At 29.5% G+C, this 5,684-nt stretch overlaps 1 non-coding gene across 1 annotated transcript; it reads right to left on the reverse strand.

The window, feature by feature from the left end:
- Nucleotides 1-5,596: 5,596 nt before the first annotated feature.
- TRNAS-GCU (transfer RNA serine (anticodon GCU)) lies at nt 5,597-5,684 on the reverse strand. Its single transcript has one exon. It is a non-coding gene; the product is annotated as a tRNA-Ser (tRNA).

Genomic DNA, 5,684 nt, shown 5'->3' on the forward strand with positions numbered 1-5,684 from the left:
TCCACTTATTCATTAGAAGAGGGGTATCCTTCGAAGACAGAATAGATTTTCCTTGATATCTAACATAATGCATAAAAGGATCCTTGAAGAACCATAAGATGGCGGCCGGAAAATCATTAATGAAGACTTCTTCCACAGGATATTTTTTTTTTTCATAGAAATGTATTCGCTCAAAAAAGATACCAGAAGAGGTTAATCGTAAATGAGAAGATTGATTACGAAGAAAAAGTAAAATGGATTCGTATTCACATACATGAGAATTATATAGGAGCAAGAATAATCGTGTATTACGTTTTGAAAAAAGAATTTTTTTTGGAGTAATAAGACTATTCCAATTATAATACTCGTGAAGAAAGAGTCGTAATAAATGTAAAGAAGAGGGATCTTTCACCCAATAGCGAAGGGTTTGAACCAAGATTTCCAGATGAATGGGGTAGGGTATTAGTACATCTGATACATAATTTAAATGTGGGAATTTGTCCTCTAAAAAAGGAAATATTGAATGAATTGATCGTAAATTATAAGATTTTACGATTTCTGTCGCCTCTAAGGAAGATACTAATCGTAGGGAAAACCCAAAAAATTTTTTTTGGTTAGAATCATTAGCGGAAATTATCAAATGATTCTGTTGATACATTCGACTAATTAAACGTTTTATAATTAGTAAACTATATTTAGTGTCATAACCTACATTATCCAACAAAATCGATCTATTTAAACCATGATCATGAGCAAGTGCATAAATATACTCCCGAAAGATAAGTGGGTATAGGAAGTCATGTTGCTGATATCTATCTAGTTCTAAATATCCTTGAAATTCTTCCATTTTTAATGTGAACAAGAAAAGAAATAGGTGATTTATTGGGTTATCAAATGATACATAGTACGATACAGTCAAAACAAGGTATTATAGTAAGAAAATACCTCGGAACAAGTAAGACTCATCAACGGACTCTCTAGCCTCTCTTTTTCCATCTAATTGATTTATGTTCGTTCTAGGGTAACAAGATGGTTAGAAGTCCTTTATTTTTTCAATCCAATCGCTCTTTTGATTTTGAAAAATCTTTATCAATATACTGCCTTCTTCTACACATTTATCTCTACCCCATAATGGGTAATAGCTAATAATTAGGACTCATAAGAAATTTATAATCCACTCATGGGAAAAGTTTTTCCCGTATTAAGCACTAATATATTTTTAACGTCTAATTAGATCGGGTAATCATTCAAAAATTAAGAACAGAAGCTCATTACTTTTTGTTTCCCTATAATTGGAACCGTAGTTAGGGCTCTACCCATTTATTCACTCGACCAAATTCATTTTTTTTATTACACGACAAGAATTCAAACAATTATAATAAGGTTTTGGACCTATTCGGTAAGAATGAAATATTCTTAGAATTATCCATTGATACGACATGCTGCTTTTTCCATTCATTCCTTTCAGGATCAGTCGTGGTCTTACAAACTCTACCGATGGTATGGACGAATCTTTTGCTTCATACAAATGTGTAAAAGATGCTAGCCGCACTTAAAAGCCGAGTACTCTACCGTTGAGTTAGCAACCCAAATAAAATAATTAGAATGTGTAGATACAATCGGAATCTCAATAAAAAAAAGATTGAATTGCACAACGCAATCCAAACCAATCAAAACATTAAAATAGCACAAATTTTTAAAATTCTAATTGATTAGATTCTGAACATAATAAAAATGAACAGATCCGATGAAAAAATTCTCAGATAAAAATAGGGATAAAGTAAAATATTTATAAATAGCTCCTTGTCTCTTATGTCATCCATTAATTCTATAGTATATATAGATTTTATTGAGTTTAATCTTAATCAAAAAAAGACTTCTTGTATCACAGAAAATACAAGAACCCATTATTTGAATGAAATAAAAGCTATGGGACGGAGATAGAAATGGATCCTTTTATCCACGATCGGATTATATTTATTTGATACACTGTTGTCAATATGAATGTTGAGAAAAGAATACAAAAGAAAAAACAATTTATAAATATAACTAACAATTCCAATTTCAATCAATTAGACAATTAGAATTCTAAGAAAAAATACGAAAAAAAAAAAAAAAAAAACTAAGGACTTGTGTTGGATTGGCACTATATATAATATTTCTATACAACACAACATTGATACAATATTGGTGGAAAAAAAAATTTTAGTAAAAAAAATGAGGTTTATTCACTAAAATAAGCAAGTGAAATCCTTTGTGTTTTTTTATTTGTTCCTTAACTCATTGACAGTAATCTCAAAATTTTATATTTATAGACCCGATTACTTCATTTATTTATTCACTTAATCTTTTTCTATCTATTTTATATATATCAATAAAATTTATATCAATAAAATAGAAATAGATTTTTGTCGTTATAAAAGACACTCTTTTATAGTAACAATAATAAATTTAGTATGATATTAATAAATTTAGTATGATATAAATAGAACAAAAGAGGAAATAGCAAAGAAACAAAAAGGTTATACAAGGCTATATACAAATCATCCACATTTTTTTTATTTCATTAATTGAATTTTATTTGTTGATTAGGGCGAAGTTCCGTAAAAACCCCCGCCCTTTTTGAAATATCATGAACAGTTCCTGTAGGTTGAGCACCTTTTTCAAGGAAATATAGAATAGCAGGAACATTTAAATAGATTTGATTCTTTATCGGGTCATAAAAACCCACTTTACGAAGATCTCTTCCCTCTCGTCGGGATCGAACATCAATTGCAACGATTCGATAAATGGCTCATTGGGATAGATGAACAATACTCCCCCCCCCCTAGAAACGTATAAGAAGTTTTCTCCTCGTACGGCTCGAGAAAATTCTAAATTATGTCTATGTCTAAATTATGTCTATGTATAGAATCATAATATCAAATAGATCCATAAAATCATCAAATTCATAATTCATTATATTATTGATTTTAGTTTAAATACTTTTTCGTAGTCCCCCCCCCCCAAAAAAAAAAAAAAATTATTTGTATCCTCATAACTCAAGTTGAATAACTCTCAAATAATTCAAAAGAAACCTTTTAGGTATTAAATTTATTGAGTGGTCTCTAACCCTTTTTGTCTGTCTCCTTTAGAATCTATTTTGATTCTTAAATACGATCTAGTTGTTGAGACAATTGAAAACGGTATTTCCTTGTTCCAGGATCTTTATCTTTGCCTTGAATCATTGGGTTTAGACATTACTTCGGTGATCTTTAAATCGTTTCAAAACGGCAGCAACATACCATTTTTTGTGATTTCTTTCTATCAAAGAATCGTATGAATGGTTGATTCCTACGTAATACACTTTACTTTTAATTTGATCAAAAGAGTTTTACCAATTCCAACAAAATTAACTTTTAAATTTTATCGAATTGGATCCTTTAGATTTATATATCTAAAATATACTTACGAAGTTGTTCCAATTTATTGATCGATACTAACCTTAGATTCTTGCCCTTGAGAAATTAATCAATACGTTCTACTCGAGCTCCATCGTGTACTATTTACATGGCAACACTCTCAAAAATGAGGGTTCCAGTGGAACAGAACAAATGATGTCGAGCCAAGAGCACTTTCGTTCCTATATAATATAAAAAAGTGGTGGATGTAAGAATCCACAGCTGATCATGTCCTTCAAGTCGCACGTTGCTTTCTGCCACATCGTTTTAAACGAAGTTTTACCATAACATTCCTTCCGTTTGGAACCAGTATGTAATTGATTCAATTATGGAATCGTGAATAATCATCGGTTCGGTCGGTACATAATAATCTATACTTTTTTCTTCTATATGAAGAATGGATAATGTATGACGAAGTCTCAACAAGAATTCAATCAATTTAACCCCATTGTTTATAATTTTTTTTTAATTATAACTAACATAACATGAATAAATAAACACGAATAAACAAGTTATTTTGAATCTCTATCTTCAAGTAACGTGATAGGATAAATTATCTTCAAGTAACGTGATAGGATAAATTCAACAATTTCACACTTCTTAGAGTACCAAGAACTCATAAGAAATCATTAAAAAGATTTAATTGATTGAATAGTTTCCTACCCTATATCATTATTTGCATAAGGTTTTACAGTAAGTACCATTCGCTTTTTATCATCATTAAGAGAAAGATAAATCCATATTGGATTAAACCATGAATGATTAATAAAAAAAAAAAAAAAAAAGAAATAAGAATCACATTCTATAAAGAAATAAGAATCACATTCTATAACAATATTATACTCTTAAACGGAAGACTGGTCGAAAAGACAATCTTTATTTTGATCTATTTTATTATGATATAGATTATGATATAGATATATATTTTATTTTTTATTATAGATTAATAAAATTATAGATTAATAAAATGATCGTGGGTCAGGTATGTTCTGGGACGGAAGGATTCGAACCTCCGAATAGCGGGACCAAAACCCGTTGCCTTACCACTTGGCCACGCCCCATTTCTAGTCGACACTAATAAACACTAATATTGGTACTGGTTGTTCGTCAACTCAAGTCTAAATATCTATTATCTATAAAATAGATTACTAGAATTTTTATACATGTAGGCGTAGAATTAAACAGAATTTATTGATCATTACATATAATTCAATTAAGATATTGTATGAAAGTATGGTTTATTCTATTCTCTTTTGATTTGAGAATTGAAGGATTTTTGATTGGGTGAGTTCAAATCAAAGAAAGTTTTTTGGTCTATCTTATTTTCTTTTTATTCATTTTTCTTTTCTATGAATAATAACATATTTATAATAATAAAATAATAAAAATAATAATAAAATAATAAAAAACTCAATTTATTAATAACTCAATCAAAATAAATAAAATACAATTATCCTCAAGAACAAAATGTTTGTTATGCTTAATATATTTAGTTTGATCTGTATCTGTCTTAATTCTGCTCTTTATTCAAGTAGTTTTTTCGTCGCCAAATTGCCCGAGGCCTACGCTTTTTTAAATCCAATCGTAGATGTTATGCCAGTAATACCCCTGTTTTTTTTTCTCTTAGCCTTTGTTTGGCAAGCTGCTGTAAGTTTTCGATGATATCTTTAATTTAATAATGTCTAGACAAATTCATGATTTATTGAAAAAAAAAAAATTCAAAGAAAAGAATTGATAAGATCAGATAAGTCTTACACCCTCAATTCAAATATTGAAATTCTTGTACAACCGCGAAAAATCTGGATCACCCCACTTTATTTCTTGGTGTCAAAATAAAAAAAAAATAGTAGGGTATGCGGTATAAAAACGGAGAATCTATTCTCTTTTTTACTAAAAAAAATCTTGGAGATTATGTAATGCTTACTCTCAAACTATTTGTTTACACGGTAGTGATATTCTTTGTTTCTCTCTTTATTTTCGGATTCCTGTCTAATGATCCAGGACGTAATCCTGGACGTGAAGAATAAAAGATAAGGTTTTTGTTTTCCTTGCTTGATTTTTAAATGTTCTTAGTAGGATTTTATCTATTACACATTTTTTACTATTAACTATTAAATATTAAAAATAAAAAGAGCTCGCGAAAAATTTGAAAGAAAATACCAAGTCATCAACAAAAACGGAAAGAGAGGGATTCGAACCCTCGGTACGAAAAACTCGTACAACGGATTAGCAATCCGACGCTTTAGTCCACTCAGCCATCTCTCC

Source organism: Pyrus communis, unplaced genomic scaffold, assembly GCF_041283825.1.
Source record: "Pyrus communis isolate YQ-2024b unplaced genomic scaffold, ASM4128382v1 ptg000139l, whole genome shotgun sequence".
Classification (NCBI taxonomy): domain Eukaryota; kingdom Viridiplantae; phylum Streptophyta; class Magnoliopsida; order Rosales; family Rosaceae; genus Pyrus; species Pyrus communis.